Source organism: Schistocerca gregaria, chromosome 8 (genome assembly GCF_023897955.1).
Source record: "Schistocerca gregaria isolate iqSchGreg1 chromosome 8, iqSchGreg1.2, whole genome shotgun sequence".
NCBI lineage: Eukaryota > Metazoa > Arthropoda > Insecta > Orthoptera > Acrididae > Schistocerca > Schistocerca gregaria.
The window spans coordinates 414,381,834-414,405,526 of record NC_064927.1 but is presented as its reverse complement, the minus strand read 5'-3'; positions in this window follow the sequence as shown (position 1 = coordinate 414,405,526).

The window sequence follows — 23,693 nt, the reverse complement described above, 5'->3', positions numbered from 1 at the left end:
TTGAAACGAAGCATCGACTTGACGATGCACAGCAAACTGCAGAATTGGGCCGAAAATTTGTTGATGAGATAAAACAAACTTATCCCATCGTTGAGTAAGGAGTTTGTTTTCAACTCTGAGCTATCGGGGTTTGAAGAAGAAGTACATATGAAAGGAACTCTGGAGATTACAGGTATGAAGAGAGTTGTATGAAGATCAAGTAATTGGTCAAAATAACTTGCTTTTGCTTGATTCCTAGTCTGAGTATAAAAATCGAATTCCTTTAGAAAAAACTATCCCCGTGAAAAGTGGGTGAGATTGCAGTTAATACCACCTGGAACCAGTGGACAAATTCAGCCTCGGATTTTAATTTTTTTCCGTGCCTATAAGACATTTTATCGCACTATATACAGCTACGTCGTAAAAGATAGCCAGTTTCACGATAAGCTCCACGACACAGCATTTCGCATTCGGTTGCACGCCGTCACATTCAATCACTTCTCATCACCCCGTTACACCTATGGTTCTGCATGCAACCCTAGAAAGTGAATACCTAGCTGAACGTTCTGCACGACTTGTAACTCCAAAAAATCTAGATGCGTACCTTCGTGATCACTCTGGAACTCCATTTTTCATTTGGTGTTCATGTTCCAAGTTAACAGTTTGTTTTGAACATTTCTTGAATGCCGACCATGTCTGTTTTGTGAAGTGTAATACATACATCCCACAGAAGGACGATCTCTGCAACTCCGAGACACTCATTTTCTGTCGCGCTGCTGACTCACATGGTGAGTCGTTAGCAGCTAATATTTCACGTGTCATAATTGTTAACTTTTTCAAATGAGCTTCACTAAAGATTGAACTGGGGACCCAGCACACTTGAGGCTTCCTCTTTTGCAGGAGAAGCTAGCGTCTCTCTCCAGCTTAATAGGAAGTGACGTCAAAATGACGCGTCAGTCGATGCGTCCCCGAAACTCGATAGCAGTCCACAAATGAATAACTTTGGAGACGCCATATTGGATTTCATCCCCTTTCGGTGTGATCTTATTGCAGTTTGCGTATTTCGACAGTGCCATTTGCACAGAATGGCGCGTTGAAGATTTACCACAAATATGTCATCCTTGGTACTCTGTTATAATGAAGTGTGAGACAATAAATGGTACAGGCTTTCAGGAAAAACGACAATACACGGTTGTCTACAGTTGAATGTTTTCACCGTGGTCATACATAGGGATTTTTGGAGCGGAAAAAGGTAGGTTGGCATCCTGCTGTATTTTATTATTCTTTTACACACATTCGTGTTTCTGGGGTGTTCTGTTTAATGCAGTAGAGCTATGTCCTGGAATAGTCGATGTTGCTTACATATAAGAGTGCTCTCTCTCAGGAGCCAGTTTCTTCGATTTTATGACTTTGCTCTGGTTCAGAAACGAAAAATTAAATTAGTGAGAGGGAATCACATTTGTGTTCTTGCTTGTCCCAAACATACTGCTGTTTGTCGTGAATGTGTCGTGATTGCCTAGGGCGTAATTAGACAGGAATCTAAGAGCACGGCTTAAATTTCTGCAAGAGAAACGTGCAGGAATGACTCTTACGTTCTTGCTTGTCTCAAGTACTTAGGTTTTCTTTTTCGTATATCTCGGAATTAGCGAGGTTCCACTCACACACGAAACAAGCTCGTGTCACTCGTAGCTTACTGGGTCGGCAACTGTTGACCTCTACGGTCGTTTAGAGTACACTTCATTTTGAACTCACTTCATAAACGGAGAGCGCCATTTTCTTTTTCATCGTCTGACGGTGTGCTACGTTACATAGGCGCAGAGATATCAATGCGTACAAACATCGATCTGTAAACGAACAAAGAATAATTAAGTAACATTATTTTTCCGAAGTGATCGTTGAAGCTTTATGTAGAGTTCTCTTATGTGGATGTAGAAGCATCCTACGCTTCCACCAAAATCATTTGTAATGCAAAATGATTTCTTTCTTGATAGGAAAGAACTCTCTCCGATGCCTGTGAAGTCAAAGATGTGTATGGAACTTCTCGAGACGCCCACGTACGTACATGATAAAAGCCAATCAGAGGCTCTGGTTACAAGTTGTGAAGAAAAATCTGCCATTGGGAAGGAATATTACTCGAATAGCATTATAATCTTCATATTAGTGTGGAAAAAATAAATTTGACGTCGAAAATACGTCATGCACCTAAAGACAGGCAACCCATTTTTCAACATCCGAAACTGGCGTTGATTGTTTGGTTGATTTGTGAGAGGGGACCAAACAGCAAAGCCATAAGTCCAGTGGGATTAAAGGCAGATGGGGAAGAATGTCGGTCGTGCCCTTGTAAAGGGAAACCACGGAAAACCTAAATCAGGATTGACGGACGCGGGTTTGAACCATCGTCCTCCCGAATCCTAACGCACCTGGGTCACATTACGGACGTTTGGTTGTCTTTCTTCAGGTGCATGAAATACTTCTACACCTACATATATGTGATTACGGTGCAAGTGGCAATGAAGTGCCTCACAGGCGGTTCATCGGACCATCTGTAAGCTACTTCTCTACCGTTCCAGTCACGAACAGCAGGAGGGAAAAACAAACACTCAAATATTTCCGTGGGAGTTTTGATTTCTGTTATTTTATTTTGATAATTATTGATCCCTGTGTAAGTGTGCGCCAACCAAATATTTTCACTGTCTGTGGGGGAAATTGGTGTTTGAAATTTTATGGGAATGGCCTGCCGCAGCGAAAACCGTCTTGTTTTAATGATTGACACGCCAATTCGCGTATCATATCCATGACACCCGTCACCTACTTCGTGACAGTACAAAATTGGCTACACTTCCTTGAATTTTTTCGATGTTCTCCTACAATGCTATCTGATGCGGGTCCCACACTGCACAGAAATACTCCACGGAACAGCGGACAAGCGTAATGGATCAGTTTTATTGTTTTACCTGTATATATGAAAATGCGTTCACATGTCTGTCTTCCAACTAGACTAGGGGATTACTGGAGCAATAACGGGCAAACTGGGTATGCAGAATGTTTAAGGGAAGACATACTTTGAAGTTCGATGTCCTTACCAACGAGAGATCTGGAGTGGGGAATTATGGTGTGTAACACCTGGAGCGATACCAACTAAACTTTCAGTGCAGGAATAAGACACCGTTAGTGTTAGTCAAATTATATTCAGTAGAGAAATGATATTTAGACTACTGGCCATTAAAATTGCTACACCGAGAAGAAATGCAGATGATAAACGGGTACTCATTGGACAAATATATTATACTAGAACTGACATGTGATTACATTTTTACGCAATTCGGGTTCATAGATCCTGAGAAATCAGTGTCCAGAACAACCACCTCTGGTCGTAATAACTGTCTTTACATGCGTGGCCATTGAGTCAGACAGAGCTTGGATAGCGTGTACAGGTATAGTTGCCCATGCAGCTTCAACACCATACCACAGTTCATCAAGAGTAGTGACTGGCGTATTGTGACGAACCAGTTGCTCGGCCACCATTGACCAGACGTTTTCAATTAGTGAGAGATCTAGAGAATGCGCTGGCCACGGCAGCAGTCGAACATTTCTTGTGTCCAGTAACGCCTGTACAGGACCTGCAACATGCGGTCGTGCATTATCCTGCTGAAATGTAGGGTTTCAAAGGGATCGAATGAAGGATAGAGCCACAGGTCGTAACACATCTGAAATGTAACGTCCGCTGTTCAAAGGAAAGTCAGTGTGAACAAGAGGTGACCGAGACGTGTAATCAATGACACCCCATACCATCACGCCGGGTGATACGACAGTATGGCGATGACGAATACACACTTCCAATGTGCGTCCACCACGATGTCGCCAAACACGGATGCGACCATCATGATGCTGTAAACAGAAGATGGATTCATCCGAAAAAATGACGTTTTGCCATTCGTACAACCAGGTTCCTCGTTAAGTACACCATCGCAGGCGCTCCTGTCTGTGATTCAGCGTCAAGGGTAACCGCATCTGCGGTCTCCGAGCTGTTAGTCCATGCTGCTGCAATCGTTGTCGCGCTGTTCGTCAGATGGTTGTTGTCTTGCAAACGTCCCCATCTGTTGACTCAGTGATCGAGGCGTGGCTGCACGATCAGTTAGAGGCATGCGGTTAAGATGCCTACGCGTGCAGCAATGTCACGATACGATAAACCGCAATCGTGATAGGCTACAATCCGACCTTTATCAAAGTCGGAAACGTGATGGTACGCATTTCTCCTCCTTACACGAGGCATTAGAGAAACGTTTCAGCAGGCAACGCCGGTCAACTGTTGGTTGTGTATGAGAAATCGGTAGGAAACTTTCCAGATGTCAGCCGGCCGCGGTGGTCTCGCGGTTCTAGGCGCGCAGTCCGGAACCATGAGACTGCTACGGTCGCAGGTTCGAATCCTGCCTCGGGCATGGATGTGTGTGATGTCCTTAGGTTAGTAAGGTTTAAGTAGTTCTAAGTTCTAGGAGACTGATAACCACAGCAGTTGAGTCCCATAGTGCTCACAGCCATTTGAGCCATTTTCCTGATGTCAGCACGTTGTAGGTGTCGCCACCGGCGCCAACCTTGTGTGAATGCTCTGAAAAGCTAATCGTTTGCATATCACATCATCTTCTACCCGTCGGTTAAATTTCGCGTCTGTAAAAGTCCCTTTCATGGTGTAGCAATTTTAATGGCCAGTAGTGTAGTTCGTTTGGAATAGTGAATAGGTGCAACGTCATAATGTAGGAACACGAGAAAGTAGAACATAGCAAGCGGACATGTCTTATGACGTTTCAAGAAGGCTTCTGTTTTACTCATTCGCCTTCCAAGTAGAATCTGTTAAGGGTCATTTGTACTTCCTCATTTTGGAAGACTATTTAACGCCGCATAATGCTGCTGAGAAGAAGCAGGGGCCTAAAACCGCAGTGCATTGACAGGAGAACTCGTGGGGTCAAATTTTAGTGTTGCTCCCACATACGTTGTCAAAACTAAAGCTGTTATCAACACAAAAGTTGCTTTGAACGCCATCATGGAATGCAATAAAACACGCTTGCCCGCAACGATGTACTTTCCCGTATTGCTACTTTTGGCCCCTGCACTTTGTGAATCGTCCCCTTAGAAAAATTGTACAAGACTGTGCTTAAACTGACACACTATATTTTTGGATCAACGCAGTCTGACTTCCAGTAATCCCTACAAAAGAATGGCCCTAACTAAAATTAACCTATACCTTTCACAAATCACTTTCTTCACAAAAATCTTCGTTACTCGAACTACTGCAATACCGCGAGCGCCACTACTGCCAGCTAAATAAAAGATTCAAACTACTGAAGGCACTAACTACTGATAGGCATAGTTAGCAAATGAAAGATATTGATAGAGAACAAACAATGTATTTACCTTAATAGTGTTCAAAATGATAATATATCATCCATGAATCCAATATTACAAATTTACTCTTTCTGCTGGACACACGTCCAGATCGTCCGCTTTCAAAATTTCGCCATCTCTCTCCCCACATCTACCACTGCTGGCGGCTCACCGCCAACTGCGCAACGCTATGCGCTGTTAGCATCCACTGCCCAGCATTGCAATGGCGAGTATTACAACAATGCCAACCAGCCACTGACTGCACACAGCACAGCCAGTGATTTTCATACACCTTTGCCTTTAACCCAAATGAATACAGATTCGTTAACAGATATTTTCCTCCTATTACGAGTATACAATGACAAGGAAGAAGGAGAAACATATGCAGATTTACCAAAATCCTTATTAGCCAATTCCGAAATATGGTAAGTGCGAAAGGCAATAATGTCTCTGTCAACAAAACTTTCAACTCCAGCAACACTTGGTACTCCAGTACCTCCTCGAACAATGGCAACAGTAAACCATCCGTTACCATGACCAAACGTATCGTTTATATCTAAACTAAAATTAAGTCTACAACCGACGAAAACAGCAGGACCATCCAGCAGAGCTTGTGCAGCGACAGACTTAACTGGAATACGATTCTTCTTGTCACCAGCTGTTGTAGCAAATTCGATGTTCTCGATGGTCTTGTAGACTGTTTGTTTAGAACGGCGGCGATATCTTCTGTAAGGCATCTTGGCGTTACCAATATAAAAAGCTAAACAGCCTACTTACACGTGTTCACTACTCCAGACCAATTATATGTCACTTCAGCCCTAGCAGTGCCCTATTCCTACACTGAAAGTTCCGTTTATGTTGTTCCAGGCGTTCCGGAAGTATGCTCAGTGTTATATAGCACTATTTTCCCTCACGCCAGATCTCCGGCTACTGGGAACGTCTTAACTGCAAAGTATATCATTATCGAAGTTATTTTCGTGCCCAGTTGGAATGATATTGTTCCAGGCTTTCCCTAGTTTTTCTGGAAGACAGATATTTGACTCCAGTTTCATTTACAGTGTGGCCAAAGCGAAACTGTCCCGAACAACGTTTCACGCATATTATGATAGTCAACCCAGCTTACATTATGTGCCCCATGTGCTGATGTTGAGAGTGGGTTGTCCATCTTAAACTGCGTAATACATTATCCAGGCAAGTTTTATTTTTCGCACCCTGTATATGAAATTTATGGAGCTATTTGTGTGATATTGTCTCCCATTGATAGGTTTATCTTTAGGAGAAACCATAGCTGCTCACCGGCTTGCACCAAGTATGTCTTTGGACGTCTCGGGAACGTTCCGTACACATCTTTGGCTACAAAGTCATCGCATTGACTTCATACCTATCAATAAATTAATCATGCATTACAAATGATGTCGCAGGAAGAGCAGGACGTCGATACAGCCACCTACGAATTCTCTCTTCAATTATCTCTTTTGAAAAATAATGTCACTAAATTACTTTTTGTTTGTCTGCAGGTAAATCTTTGCGCGCATTGAAATCCCAGCGCCTACGTACCGTAGGGCCCCGCTAAAGGTTAAAAACTGGGGCTGTCACTGATGGAATGGAGGGAAAACTTAGTTTCACGCTAGGCTTAGTCGGAAATGACATAAAAATGGTGGGTACTCGAAGTGACCACGAAATACAGAAGCTGTCGGCTCACTAAAACGCAAGTGAAGCTAGCTTCTAGCGTGTGCGAATGGACCCTCGCAAATCGCGACATATATAGGGAAAAAAAATACAAACAGCTAAATATTTGTGACTAGCAAGAAAGTAAATGTCATTCATTCTCGTTTCTCTTGCAGATATTTAAGCTTTGTTCTTAGGTTCTCCCCGAATCACACACGTTCAAGAGAAACAAATATTTGTTACACGTAAAAATACAAAAGGGAGATTCCTACTCGTTTCACTTTAATTTTTCGTTTCTTAATGAGACTGAAGTTATTCATCTAAGAAACTGACTTGTGAGAGAGCGCACTCTTATAGCTAAATAACATTGAATACTGCAGATCGACATATATTGCGCCAATAAGAACACCCCAGAAACCCGAAAATGGACGAGAAGCGTTAAATAAGTAAGGCAACACATTCTTTGTCCTCGGCCGACTTTGGTTGAAAAAATGCGGAACTTCATGTACGTTATCGTGCAAGATTATCGCATCAGCCCATATAGATTCATGGCGTACGTAAAGGAGTTGTGTTCCAAGCATTGAGCTGTCATTGAGTTTCTTTTTTACGAAAACCAGAGCATGGCAGATATTCATTGGTCCTTGCAGTATTTCTTCGTAGACCTGACAGTCAACAAAAGCACGGTGCGTCGTGAGGCGAGGCGTGTGTAATCATGGCAACAAGGTCTCGCAGATCTATTCCTTCTACCTCGTGAGGGGACGCCCGCACAGAGCTGTCACTCCCGTAATAGTGGAACTTGTGGACAATCTCATTTATGGTGATCGACGGATCATAATCAAATACCTTAGTGCTCAACTGGACGTTCTGTTGGTACTGTTGACACACTAGTCTGTCAGTTGGGGTATCCGTAGGTGTGTGTCTGCATGGCTCCTCGCCGTCTAATAGACGACTGCAAAGAACAACGAAGGACCACGTGTGTGGAATTGCGCGTTACAAGGCTGATAGTGATAATTTTTATGGAACATTTTCTCACGCGATTAAACACGCGTTCATCACTTCGAACGGGAAAGGAAACGGCAATCCATGGACTGACGCGCACTTCGTCTCCTCCGAAGAAATGTTTCAAAGTAGCACCCTCTGTACGTAAAGTCACAGCCACTGTATTCTGGGACCCTGAAGGAGTTATTCTGTTTGATGTGGTCTGACCATCAACTGTGAAGTGTATAGTGCTACCCACAGTAAACTGAAGAAACGACTTCAGCATCTTCGTCGCCACAAAAATACAATCGAACTTCTCCATTGCAACACAAGGCCTCACACAAGTATGCACACTCGAGAGGAGGTCACAAAAATTTAATGGACTGTCCTTCTCCTCCATCCTAAAGCCCGGATCTCGCAACTTCCGACTTCCATCTGTTTGGCGCAATGAAGGACGCACACCCTAGTAAGTTGATGTTGAAGAAGTTATTGATGCTGCAGCAAGACGCTGGCTCCGACGTCGGCAAGTAAGTTTTATCATGCTGACATAATGGCTCGCTCTCTAAGGTGAGACATGGTCGTCCCACCAGGGCAGAAACTATGTGGAAGAATAGGGTTCTGTGGCCAGGAAAATGGGGAATAATTTGGTAAATTGGAACCACGAATAAAACCAACATAATTTCAGAAAAGTGTCTTGAATTATTTACTGATTCCCCTCGTATAAAGGAATATTGAAATATAGAAGAGTACGAACCTGCTTCTTTCGACTCCAAAAACTCATATACCTGACCACGAAACCAAGGAGGGCATATTCAGCTGTCGATAACAGTGTCATTAATTTTAGGATGTTCTGGAGGCCTTTAAAGCTGATGTCATTAACTGACATTTAATTATAACAGTGCCAAGAGTGAGTGCGTCGGCGCAGTTCTTTCCGTCCCTTTTAGGACGAACCTGCACCTAACTGTGAACATTGTCTGAGCAGATCATCAGTAGGGAAGCCGAATGAAAGCTATTGTACTTCGACGTGAACCAGGCTGCACTTTAAGTCAGTAATCTACATTTCGGGAGAAAGTTTTCACACAAATGAAAGGTTGGAAATTTTGTCCTCAATTGATATATTTTGAAACTTAAGTGAACAGGTGTCACTGCCAAGCCCGTGCTAGTCGTAACACAGTCACTCATAATCCCTGTCACTCACGTTAGCAAGTTTATGGTTTTGCAATTCCCGAAAATGTAATAGCTACAAAAATACTGATTGTTTTTGATTGATAATGCTCGCCAAATATTAAGTCTGTCGGTACCAAATACAGTCACAGTTTTTAGCCACCGACCTGCTCAATACGCCACGCGGATTATATGTCTTTTTTCATCACAAAATTCACTTAAAATTTCCGAACTTTTTACACGCCCATCGGAATAATTATGCCGTCACTTTACCACGCTTTTGATGTATGAAACACTGCTAGATCCGGCAACTTATGGTTTCCATCGGAACTACTACTACACACGTCCCAACTGTTTCATGGCTAGGCTCTGACCCCTCTCTAGAATACTCTAAGACTTCTCTGCCAGCAGAGAAAGGCACGCGAATAATATTGCTTTACCATAGGTCAGTTTACTCAACAGCCAATAGCAGAACAACATTCTCCCGCGTCAATACGCGCTTTTCATCAATAATCAATCGCAAAATAGTAAACCTAACAACTGCACATTTTACCTGACGTAATTATCTAATATGCTGAAATTTTGCTTAGGCATAAAGTTATTTACTATTGTTATTTATATCTTAATTAACTTTCCCTTTACCATAAACTTATTTTACAAAACTATTCTACAAAAATCCCCTTTGTTCATATCCATACGTCTTCGAAATGTTCCCACACTAAATCGTACTACATAACTCGTTAAACAATTATCTTCACACTAACCTTAAACCACACTCACGCATCATCATACTGCTAAAACACATTTATAAGATTTTAAATACACAAAAAGAAATAATAACACTTTATGAAAATACTAGAACAGTTTATGAAGAACATTCTATTACTTTAGTGCACTCTAGTGCATTTGTGATAAATCTTCAATACGCAAATCCCTTCAAGTGGCATACTGTTGTATTACGCAAGTATTAATAGAAAGACAGCGACAGAAGATGAAATCCAATAAGGCGTCTCCAGAGTTATTCATTTGTCTGCTGCTGTGGAGTTTCGCAGTCGCATCGAGTGGCACGTTATTTTGACGTCACTCCCGAATAAGCTAGTGAGACACTATCGCGTAACGCTAACTGGAGAGTAGATGCACCATTTTAGTTTGGCTTCCTAGCGGCATTCTACAGTGCTGAGCTGTTCGTACTTCTTCTGGTTGGAGTTTTACACACACATTCCTTTTCTCAGAGATTCTGCAGGTAATGTCACTATTTGTTTTCTTCCCATTCCGCTTGATTCTCAGCGTACCTCTGTAGCACAAATCTCAAAGACCTCGATCCTCGTCCTCCTCGGTTTTCCCACAACCGTCGCAACGCGTCCATACTATGCCATGGTGCAGGCAAACAGTCTCACTAACAACCTCTTTTGCCTAGGAATGCTTCTTTGCATATCCTGGTGAGCTTCCTACTTCGCCCGTACTTCACACGTCGTGTGACAGTTTGCGATCAGGTTATCAGAATGTCTTTACTACTTTTGCTAATCGAACAACGGCTGTAACACTATGTAATTAGAATATTATTCCACCTGCTGCCCAAACTTTCATTTTCCTCTCTTTCAGTTTTATATACGCAGCAGACTGTCCAACTCGACAGGTTCTGTGATTAGCCCTCATTACCACAAAAATTAGCTTTGCCATCAGTGAATCTGAAACTACATGTTTAACTATTTTGATTAATCACTGACCTACAGAATTTTCCCTGACAAAGACTACTCAAACTTAACCTGTTCATTTATTACCCACAATATTCAAGCCCAATGTAATCTGACTGCTATACGTTGACAATATGACTTCCAATAATTAACACAAAAGAATGGCCCTGAATTGCAAGAAATCCTAACAATAATATTAATTCAAAAAAATATGAAATTAGAGATATATGGCACTACCTCCAACTCTTGTTAATTGCCTAAACTAGTTTCTATCACTAATCCCAACAGTGCTAACCCTATTCTTTTTCATAAATCACTTACCTCAGAGAAAAGCTTCGTAACACGAACTAGAGCAGTTACAACAAGTAGCAACTACAGCCAGGTATATACAAAGATTCTAACTACTATAGACTCTAACTACTACGTGGCATATGGTTAGCGAAAGAAAGACTTTTTTGAAGAGCAAACTATTTATTTAGAAAATTTTACCTTATTCATGCCCTATCAACACAGAGTCTCCACTAAGAATATCGTATCTATACACTTCCCTAGCCACTCGCTAACTGCTAGTACGTCCAATCACAGAATCTCTGGCCGAGCAGGCAGAGCGCTGCCAGCGATATTACCATACTCTACAGCGCTGCCAGCATGCCATAAAGCTACTTACAAATCTCATCATTGATAGTTCCATCCTCAATCTTGTTCCCACTTCTGCCTCTTCCTTTTACATCCTTCCTTTCTTCTTCCATATACTAATTGGAGGGTGGGGGAAGTATTTTAATTGGAGTACTTCTCTCTTGGTCTCATACTTTTATTATTCCCTTTTGTACATGATGTACAAATCACCTACCTTTCCCCCCTTTGCTGAGGAACTCGAAAATGTACCATTTTACATTGCCAAACGCTATTTTTCGTTTGAACAGTCCTGTGAAACCATCTTGATTTTTTAAGTCCACGACTTTGTTTTCCATTCATCGGTTAATTACTCTGGTCAGCAGTGCATATTCATGACTTGTCAAGCTAAAACTTCGATATTTATCGCGCTACCACTCCTTCGGTGTTATGTGCATGGTATTCTCCCGGAAGACGTATAGTTGTATAGGTTCTACACACTAGCGTTCACATTCGACTGGTCGGTGTTCCCACAACATCTTGAAAAATCCGGAACAGAGGTAGTCATCCATCCCTTCTGCATTATTTGATTGCAAACGCGATCTAAAGGACGATATGTCTTGTAAAATCGCCTGGTAGGGAACATTACCACCAACGTCTGCTTCTATGACGTAGCCATTCCAGCAACTTGTCTTACATAATAGTGGAGTAAACCCGACGTTGAATCTTTTTCTCGGCTCCAGACGGTAACCAAATCATGTTTTTACGCTCACCGTTTTTCGAATATACCCTTGTGAAATGATCAAAACTTGACGTTTCCCATGCAGTTTGTGCTTAGCGTTGAGACATGTCATTAGTTTGTCTGTTCATCGTTGAGTCTCGATTAATAATCTGACATGACACATGTCACATCCCACAGCATTCAGCGGGTGTATAGTGCAGAACTATTGCCGAAAACTAATGGTGCAAAGACACTTCTTGGTTTCCAAAATCATGAGAGTAGCTTTAAAATCTATCAGAACATTCAGTGACTATGTAATACACATCGCGTATTTTATGAGTTTATTTCACAGTCCAAACAAACGAACACTGAAGCAGCTCATCTCATATCTCATCAAAACGGCTGACAATAGTGCTGACAAACCCAAAGAAACTCATCAGGCGTTAAACAAGTTTTCCGAACAAGGTTCACATGTCGTCTGGTTTGCATCTGCTCTTACAGGTTAAGAGACACTATAAATAATATTGCCACTGGATAAAGGCCAATTTTCTACTGTAAATTAAAGAGACTAGTGTTCCACTCAGCGTTGTATACAACAATTCTACTGATCCAGACAATCTATAGGAAGCCAACAGTATAGTATTTCAATATGAAAGTAGTCAAATTTCCTCTAAAGTGTTCTAATGACACGTTTAAGTATGTCAGTCTCTTGCTTCATGGGTGTAATGATCGGTTATAGTGACAAAATGTTCCTGAGTTGTGTCAAGGAGAAACTATTGGTGTTTTAATGAGGCTGTTTTAATTAATTCAATATTAATTGCAATACAGTGTGAAAACTCGTATGGAGGTAGTTTAGCAATCCCCGTCTCTTGCGCTAGCTCATTTCGTCTGATGACTGGCGTGATCATAGCGTTCCAGTGTGTGGCACGCGAATAACCTCATTTTAGGTGTGATGCAAGCAATTTAATGAAGCACGCGCCCAAGGAAGCTATTTTAGCGTTACGGTCATTGCCTCATTCTCTCCCTGAATAAATGTTAAGTCATGTTTTCTGTGAACTCAAAATAGCGAATACCCTTTCAAGACGGTTACATCCACATGTGTAAATTCTTTTAGAAACCAGATGTCATACGACATATTAATATAAGTGCAGTGATGAGTCCGTGTCATGAATACGTGCATAAGATCGACGTAATCAGAACAAAATACAATTTAATTACAACGCTAATCAAATTTAAACCTGTTTCTCTCCTTCTTATTTCTAATTGGGTGGATTTACCTAACTTTAGGATGTTAAACATACAGTTGTAACAAGATTAGATTTCTGAGGAATGAAATGTTAATGAAAGTGAGTCGATTGTATTTCTAATGTGTGGTGAACATTAGTAAAACCAAAGTATGACTGCACGTGTCAAATATTATAAAACACACAAACATCAAATGCACCACCATATTATGCAGGGAGTCACATATGCTATCAAAACAGTAATCAAAATTAGAAATGTTAATGCATTACGAAATTTAATCTCAGTTTATTCGGAGAAATGTTATGAGTCTACTTTTCTTTTGTAAGCTGTCTTGTCAGTGTCAGTAAACAAAAACCATCAGCAGTGGCCCATCATTCATAGTGATGTTCCAGGCTATAAATGTCATTGTGGAATCATTGATACCGACGATTGCAGTTAGTTGTGCTGATAAAAGAGGACGAAAGCAAAAATTGAGTTTTTACTGACATCTTGTACCCATTATCTATACTACTGCAACAAATCAGTTACGTAGTAAACACAATTGAAGATATCCCTCAAAGAAGGCTGCATATCACATTTTTGGAAAAGTTGAGTTTCCATTGAAATATTATGGTACATGACATGAGACATGCTATCATAGCAAAAGATGTCTTTTTTCTCTTTGCAAGTTGAGCTACTTGTAGTTTTGAAGTTGACCACGCTGGAAGAATGGCGTATAGCAATGAAAATGTCTGACATGGCTGATGTACTACCTTTCACTCCAAAGGATACTGTATCGTTAGAGAGAAGCATGAAAAGGAAAATAGATCCAACAAATTGTAAGCTGAATGTCAAAGGTAGGAGGGCCTGTGGAAAATTTCACATTAAACGTGTCTGAAAGAACTGCAACAAAAGTGGTACGTATAAGAACGAAAAATTGTATGCTACAATAATTCTTTTGGTCTCGTCGATCTGTACAAAAGAACGACTGGGAAAAGATACTTTCGTACATCTACCTTTTTCTGGCAGGATATTTTAGAAGAGTAGAGCATATGTTTACTATTTCAAGGCATATTTTTCTGCCTTGTGGTCGTACTTTTGCATTAACTGGGAGAAAGAAGTGTAATGGACTTCACGATTATCAATGACTGGAAGATTGTAATATTTGAAACCTGTTCAAGTACATCTTTTATCATAAAGAAAATGAGTCAGAATGATTTTGTTGCTGTCAATGCTCTTAAAGAAATTATGAAGTTTGTTACGAACTTGAAAATTACAAGTACACTGTTGAATATCAGTGATGACCCAAATGCCTTGTTTATGCATATTAGTGGCACTCAGGCTTGGGTATATTATTCTCTGCTGAAAACGATGGAGAAAACACCTCTCATTTTAATATTGCTGTACCTGGGTGACAACTGTCCAATCTCTTCAAAATGTAACAATTACCAGTCGTGGTCAAAACAATGTTCTGTGCAGTTGGAAGTGCATCGTGTCGGATATGAGTGAATTCGATCTTGCGAAAATTCTGGTGCTCGTATAGTCGATGTGTCTATTGTTGTATAAAGAGCTTGTTACTCTGACGGCTGTGATTATGAGGGTGTTGTTGGATGTGTGTAAGCACTTTGATGTAAATTACGAAATTTTTTGTGAACTTAGCTTCTGAGTGAACAGTTCAATTTGCTTTCCCACTGTTTAATTTTTTCTTTGTTGTTGTTTCTTGTCCTCGGTAGAACTGGTCTTTTAGTTCGGAAATCAGTGAATAAATACATTGTATGTCAGATAAAATATTCTGCTAATACATTCCATTATTTTTGCCACTGTAATAGAACATCACATTCTTATGTAGAACGTTGTTACAGATCATACTTCTACAGGATACGCGACGTTCTTACAGGTAAAGTTACGTAAAAATTAAGATAAATTTCTAAATGTTGTAAAATATGCTAAATACACGTTGCTGTTCTATAAGGCGTATAGTATCATTTGCCCACAAGTGATAAAATATATAAATACCGTAAACAGTACCGAAGGGAAACAGGAATTGTTTTTATTTCCTGAAAAATTATGAATTTGTGATATAAAACCACCTTTAAGGGAGGTCTTCAGTTCTGCTGGCGAAAAAGGTATTAAGATGGCTTTGAAGAAATTCCAAGCATGAAGAGTGCCAATAAAGTAACATGGCGTGCATCTACAGAGACAGCACGGTAGAGAAAGGGGTTGGGGTTTCCCTTGTGAACGGCCACTGCACGCTAGGGAAGATCTAGTTCGACAGCCGCAGCCTACTCACAAATGCATGTCCCGCATAATTTCTAAGTAACTGCTAGCGATTCTGCAAACTGCAGCGGTGCAAAATCGTTTGCGTCATTCGTGTTTCAGAGCCACCCACCCCAATACATGTACCCGTGGTTGTTATACCATTTCTTGCGTAGCAAAGTAGAGACATCATCTGTATCCCCGTGGTAACTGCAAAAATGCTTACGTATTGTTTCTTGTCATGGATGAGTACCGGGAGAATGCGAGGCGTATTAGCCACCCGGGCCACTGCGAATACATGGCCGCTTGTTGCCCATGTGGAGAGACACCTGTCGCTGATGGAAAAGCTTCATGCGTTGCCGTGGCACCATTAAGGTAGAAGTAAAGGGAGGTGGCGTTAATCAACTATTCTATACGTTTTTCTTTTAAAGCCGGCGCTGCCCAGTTAGATGCCCCAAAACACTAGCAGACCATTGTTTACATGCAAGTTGTTCACGATCCTTTTAGTTCGTAATTTCTGTCATGTGCACTCGACAGTTGTTTTAAATAATAAATATTACAGTAGTTACGTTAGTAACATAATGTCAGGAAGGCATTTCGAAACGTGACTTTTGGTCTTAAATGCGTATTTGATCCAATGTTACGACGCATTTGTCTTCTTAAATTTAACTTTATTTTTGTTTATATATTTGAAGTAACCAGGAAGAGTAGTATGTGATGAGAAAAGGATGATTTCGTCATCAATTTATATCTTCTTCACCTGTATATGAGTCGACAGCTGATGAAGCTACAACTATGAAAACAAGGGTTATTAGCTTACTGGTACCTATCCTTACTCGTCATCAGTTTTCAAATCACATGCCCAATATTTTCAACGTTCAAGTTTACAAAAAAAATTATTAAAAACACCTTACTTACATTCCCTTTGTTGCCCAAATGCAATGAGGAAGGAAGTAAAGAAGAAATGCTGTCAAGTCGATGTCAACAACAGGCGTATTATTACTCTGAAAAAGGCATTGGTACTACAGCGAAAACAACTTACTAGGTCAGTTCTAAAAATTCTGGTACTTTGTCCACAAAGTTTTTCTACGCCTACCTTTTACTTATTCTGCATGTTCTCCTTCGAAATACTCTCCTCCTCAGTTGATACATAGCTCCCAATGCCGTTTCCACTTCCGGAAGCAGTTTCGGTACTCCCTTTGCTGTATTGCGGGAGGCACCGACTACGAATTTTCTTTTACATCGACCATCGTGGCAAATCTTTGTTCGTTCAACGGGGTTTTCAACTTTGGAAATAAAGCCACGTCTGGAGAAAACGGAGGATCAGGCAATACAGTGATTTGGGCTTTGTGCAACAGTCACACACCAACAGGGATAAATGTGCGGGTGAGTTATCGTGATTCAAGAGTCATGAATTGTATCGGCACATTTTCTTCTCACATATTCTCGCAGGCGTCTCAACACGTTCCTATAGTACCATCGATTAACAATTTGTCCCTGCGGCGCGAGTTCACGACGAGCTAATCCTTCGAAGTCCAAGAAAACTATCAGCATAGCTTCGACATTCGACCTGACACGACGAGCCAGTTTTGGTCTTGGGGTACCTTACCCGAGACATTGTGGGGACTGAACCTTTGTCTCAACATTGTAACCGTAGACCCACGCATCATCACCAGTTATCATCCTTTTAAGGAACATCATCTCATTTGCACGTTTCGAAAGCTCTTCACAGATTGCGACATGAAGGTCTTTTGGTCTCGACTCATGAGCCGTGGGACGAATTTGGTGGCAACACGATGCATTCCAAGACGCTGTATCAGAATTTCATGACATGATCCAACTGAAATATTAAATTATTTTGCCATCTCTCGAACAGTCAGTCTTCAATTGGCAAGTGGACTTTCCTGACATGAGCGTCGTCAGTAGACTTCAAAGGGCGTCCTGGACGAGGGTCACCTTCAACTTCCCTCCCGTCATTTGTAAACCGCGTGAACAATTTAAAATACAGTGTATGGCATAAGCATTCATCACCGTAGGCTTCCTGCATCATTTGGTGTGTCTCTGTAAAGATTATCTTGAGTTTTACGAAAACTTTCATGCAGACGCGTTGGTCCTCTAACTCTACCATCTCAAAATTTGTAAACTGTTTAAGACAACGCTCTACTCAATAGGGCACTGAACAATAAGTAACTGATATACAACAATCAAACTTCTGGCTGTTAGAAATTAAACATAGGGGTCAGCATTTAGCTCCAACACACCACTGACGTGAAATTACGAATGTTCCGGGAGTTTTTGAACAGATCGGGTATGGTGACCAGAGGAAAGCATGACAGTACAGCCGAAATACAATTAAAGGAGGAACCGTATCTGAATTTCCTCAATATTAAGTCATAGAGAGGCCGCAAATCACTTTGCAGTATTCATGGCAGCAAACGGTTGTGCTACTATTTATTAGAAGAACTTAAATATTAGATATTTACAGCTGTTATAGTCAGAGAAAAATCTCCGAAATCCTGTGTCAGACGAACAGTATTTGGTAAATGAATTACAAGTTTTGGGTACCCCACATGTCCACTGTGTGACAAAATTTAGAGTCAACTATTCAAACTTGGTTTACAGATAAACAATGAGAAGTTCAGATACAAACTTTGAATAAGCAGAAACAACATCTATCAACAAAAAATGAACTACGTAAGAGGAAAGACACAAGTTTTAAGAGATGAAACACCCCGAACGTTTGAACTGCATAAAAACTGAGATTACGAAAGAAATCGGCATAGATTACCAGAAGAATCTTCCGCCTCGTTATATTTCAACCAATGAAACATATTACCGCTGGCAGCCATCATTTTGTTCATGCAACATACATTTTCTTTCTACTGCAAAACCTGTATTTCGTACATATAATTAATCATTTTCCAACAAACGACCTGATGAAAAATTGCTTGCACGAGTGCACTTACGAATGTAATGTAATTTCTTCACACTTTAAACTAAGAACGAGTACTATACCCATCAGTAACACACTCTGGAGTTTTTGATCAAACAACTTTCACGACTTTAAACAGTCAAAACACCTGAACGTAATGTTTTGTCTCAACTAAGATGGCGGATGACAGCTTCAAGCTTTTTACGTCGTGACAACTTTCCTTATTTTTACCTCGATGCCTGAGACGCTCCAAAGATAGTAATAAATGTATTCAATGTATTTTGGCTGTTAGCGAAAAAATTATTATGTTTTAATAAAATCTGATTGAGATTCCAAGAGAGTCTGTCTGTTTTAATAAGTTTTGAAATCGATATAATTTCGCCAATTTTACTCTTTCCGTAGTGCAACTGTAAGTAGCCAAACTGCGGCGAGGGATGTATTTATGCCCATGTCTGCATCTAAAAATGGAGACGACCCCGGGGAAGAGTTTAGCTGAGTAAAAGGCAGATTTTTTTTTCAGCTGTAGTACCGGGTGATAGTTTTACTGGGACAGAAACCCGTTAATAGTTCTGAGAAATTACGTGGGGCATAGTTCCTACATACGGTATGTGGTTACTAGAGGCGACGTTATATTGCTTCGACGGCAGCAATGTAACAGGCGTTGCTCACTGTGCTTACACCTGCTCAGCATCTACAATCTTTTTCTCTCTCGCGCTGCAAAGCGACGAACCCGCAGCCTTCAGTAACAGCTAATTGAAGAACGTCACCAACATATCTCTTTTGTTTCATCGGCGTGGCGGGACTGAGTATCAACGCGAAACATCGCAAAACGACTTTATCAACATCGTATCCCTGTACGACAAAATATAGAATGACTCAGTTGCCCCTATAGATATCGTTTTCTGCAACCCGCAATGTTCTGTTTGTCCTTCGCAAGCCTCGCTCGAAATTTTCAAATTCTCTCGCGCGCTATGCTCGAACTGTTAGTCCTGTGGGAAAATCGAGTTCAGTCTATTATTCTTATGGAACAAATGAACAGCATATTTTTTTTAGAAAAATTAATGTAATTAATATTTGTACTACTATAGGTTTTGGCTAGATGCCATTATTTTTAAATTATTCAAGAAAAACTTACAAAAGAGACCTTCAAACGCACCTCCACACCACACTCATTCCTCAACAACCAGGATTTGTAGTGTGCTGTCCGTGGCACTCCATTCTACCACTGTACAGAACTCTCCCACTCCGCGAACTATTCCCTATATTCGTCATTTTTCGTCTCTGTTGATTGGGCTATCTCGCCACCACCATAGTCAGCAATTTCTTTAACATTATTAATTTCAAAGTGTCCCTAAGGATAATGGAAGAAAAAAAGACTTTTGTAAACGCGACGCTAGAACTAATTAGTTTACAATTCGATGCAAACTTAAGCGTTCCAAGCACAATAGTGTCGTAGTCAGAAATCATGACGAATACAACGATGTAATTGTTGATTTGGTGCTGTTAAAACTCACAAAATTGTTAGATACAACTTCCAAAATCGTTAGTTTTACAATTTGTAAGTCCTCGACTAAGCCGGTAGCGTTCAATAAAGGGCGAAAACGTCGAATATGGGACATAATTCGTACAGTCGCATATTTTACTGCAGTGGTAGGAATGAGAGACATGAAAGACGAACTAGAAATACTGACCGGCTAAGAGAGTTGTGAAGGTAGCTTTCGTACGTTTTTCTTGAATAACCCCCAAAAAGTGGCCTATAGGGAAGAAGTACTCCAGTACAAAATTTAACTACAGTGAACTTCCTACGATAAAGGTCCTGTTCGCTTCTTCCGTAAGGCTAACAGTTTGAGCGTAGCGAGGGAGATAATATGAAAACCTCACACGTGGTTTTTCACAGTTAGATTTAGCGTTGCGAGTTGTATAAACGACGTCTTTAGGGGCAGCTAAATCGCCTTCCATAGGCTTACGATGTTCATACTTTCTCACCAGATTACTGTATAATAAATTGTCGGATAAACAAATGGTCAGCAAAATAATCCAACTCCAGCCATGAGCTACCAGAAGGAAATCTCACAAGCCGAAACATGTGTAAAAATGTATGGTCGACTAGTTCACCTATTTATTTAAAGTTTCTGCTACCAGTCACTTTTTATTTTATGCTTAACCTAACATATTCTGTTCATCTTCAGGTGTTTATACACACATACATACATATAGAGAAATGTTACTTAAAATAAACGTTCTTAAACTAGATTGATCTAGAACTCTTTGCCCATTGTTTTTTACTGTAGCTGCTGGTGTGGCATTTGGGGAAGGAGGTGGCAGTGTACGGCTATAAATCGAAACCATTGATGTCTTCTGCTGGTTTTCTTCCTTGTGGTTGACTATGTATATCACAGCCTGTATAGGATGGAGATAGACTTGCATCAGTTATGTGTTACGAGAATAGAGTAAAAGGCTTTTATATGACAGTTGATCACTTACAATTTCATCATCTTGCTGCTTCACTTGCATCACTGGTGTAATGGCGGACCTGTTGATTGACATTACACAAGTGATTCAAGTGAAGCAGCAAGATGATGAAATTGTAAGTGATCAACTGTCATATAAAAGCCATTCACACTATTTTCGTAACACATAACTGATGCAAATCTATCTGCATCCTATGCAGGCTGTGATATACATAGTCAACCACAAGGAAGAAAACCAGCAGAAGACATCACTGATTTCGATTTCTAGCCATACACTGCCCTCCTCCTTCCCCTCAAATGCCACACCAGCAGCTACAGTAGCAACCAATGGACAAAGAGTTCTAGATTAATGTAGTTTCAGACTGTTTATTTTAAGTAACATTTCTCTATATGTATGTATGTATGTAGGTAGGTAGGTATAAGCGCCTGAAGATGAACAGAACATGTTCGAAACGCTTTGCATTATGTTAGATTAAGCATAAAATAAAAAGTGACTGGTAGCAGAAACTTGAAATAAATCATTATCCCACACAGTCACGGTGCACAAACATAGCCATTATGGCTGAAAATGATTAGTTCACCTATATTACATTGAAAACTGTTCCTCCTGTAAGGGCTATATTGTGCGACTGGGACAGCGATAAGTTCCTACCACCCCTGCAAACACACTTTTTAATGATATTTTTGGCTTCCTCGTTTGCCTCTTTCAACATAAACTTAATGGCAGTGCATACAGGCACACATAACTGATTATAAGGAACTTTCCCTGCTCCTATGGTGCTCTGAGGCTACAGCGTGGAGCTAAGTAGCGAAGACACCACAACGGGAACAGTCGGAGTGTGCAGGTGAGAAGCGAACAGCAATTGAGGTTGCGGCCCTGTGGGATGAAAGGTCTGGACTGGCCCAGCACTCCAGGCGAAAATGTGTTTCTGATCTGAGTCCACGTTATTTTGGGCGAGTACTAACTCGACGTTTGTAAGTTTAGCATCAAAGGCTTCAAAGATCAACACTTTTCTGATTTCTGGTTCGATAAACACAAGTTATTTCAGTTTGACCGCGCTGTTCGTGGGAAACGCTTCTTTCAAATGACTCAAAGCTTCATCCTCTTTATCAACAGCCTTTAAAAATTTTTCTTTAGGTGTAGCGTGGTACGAAGCAGAGGCAGTACGAGTTTACTTGGTACAACTAATCGCCTGTTTGTTACATTTTCATTTCCTGCAATATGTTTTTATCTCTTCGGTCAGTATCTTACATTGTAGTGACTTTTTGATGTCTCAGCTCTCCCTAAAAAATAGATTGCAAACTTAAATATTCCAAAAACCCTACGTGATACAACATTGCTAAGGGCTCACTTTGATAATGAAACCAAAAATACATTGGAAATAATATGTCGAACACCAGGTACAAATCGATTCTTATCTACTGAGAACGAAAGAGACTGCAATTTTCGGGACTCATTAAGTTGTCCAGGCTGTCACTTCTGTTAGCCGTGGGGTTACATGATGAAAATAGAATTACAGAGGGTAGGGCAGTCTGGTACCTTACGTTATCGATGGTGTGAAATCTAACATATGAGGTCCCGTGAAGTAAGTCAGTTAGCAGTAACGCCCAAGTATCTGAGGCTTTGTTTACAGCTGTCTGGCACATTCGGTTCCATGGAAGTAAGACGAATAAAGCAGGCATGACAATATATTCCTACGTATTCATGTCAGATTTTAATGGATTTGAAAACTCATCAGTTATTTCCGACATGGCAATATACCAAGAAGCGATATCCGGCTTTAAAACTGTTTACACTTATGCCTAACCGAACAGTCTCTGAGTGAATAAAATGAAGACCTAAAACTTGCACTAGCTGGATAGAGGTCTTGAGATTTTTCGGTTCTGCTGTTTTAATGTTTGATGATCCGAGCTAAGCTTAGTGACTGGAGCTATGGAGTAGACTGAAATCTTTTTTTCTGCAGACGTGAATCTTCTGATGTTGTGTAGATAGACTGAATTTGTGCCAAGGCCGTGAATCCGACCCAGGTCTTCTGCTTAGCAGGCAGGTGCGCTATCCACCAAGTTACGTTGGCACAGTTGTTCAGACACCTGCACGGATTACCATGGCACGCATGCCTCCCCCCCCACCCCTCCCCATCGCACAACCGCGTTCTAAATGACTGGGGCGGCAGTGAGAAATTGAAACGAGGGGAAATACGTGCCAGGGTAATCGGTGCAGGTGTCTGAATCATTGTGCCAACGTGGCTTTCTGTCTAGCGTACCTACCTGGTACGCAGAAGACCTGGATTCTCCTATGCAGGGCAAGCAGCAATATATGGGCAACAAGCAAAAAAAATGATAGCCTACATAAACAGGAGCGACCCACGTAACATTTAAGTCACGTCACTCACCGTCCCTGACGCGAAACCGTTTCCAAGACCAAAACTCACTGATGTGGATACTCGTCGTGAATGCACACGCAGGCAATCAGACAGCGTGCAGTTCCTCATGGACTTGAGGGAAGAGCACAAGAGGCCAAAACAACACGCCAAATATCGCGAGACCTTCCACAACTTCCTGGAGATCCCGCTGACCGTCACCTTCAGGATCGCCCTGTCTGCCACCACGTCACG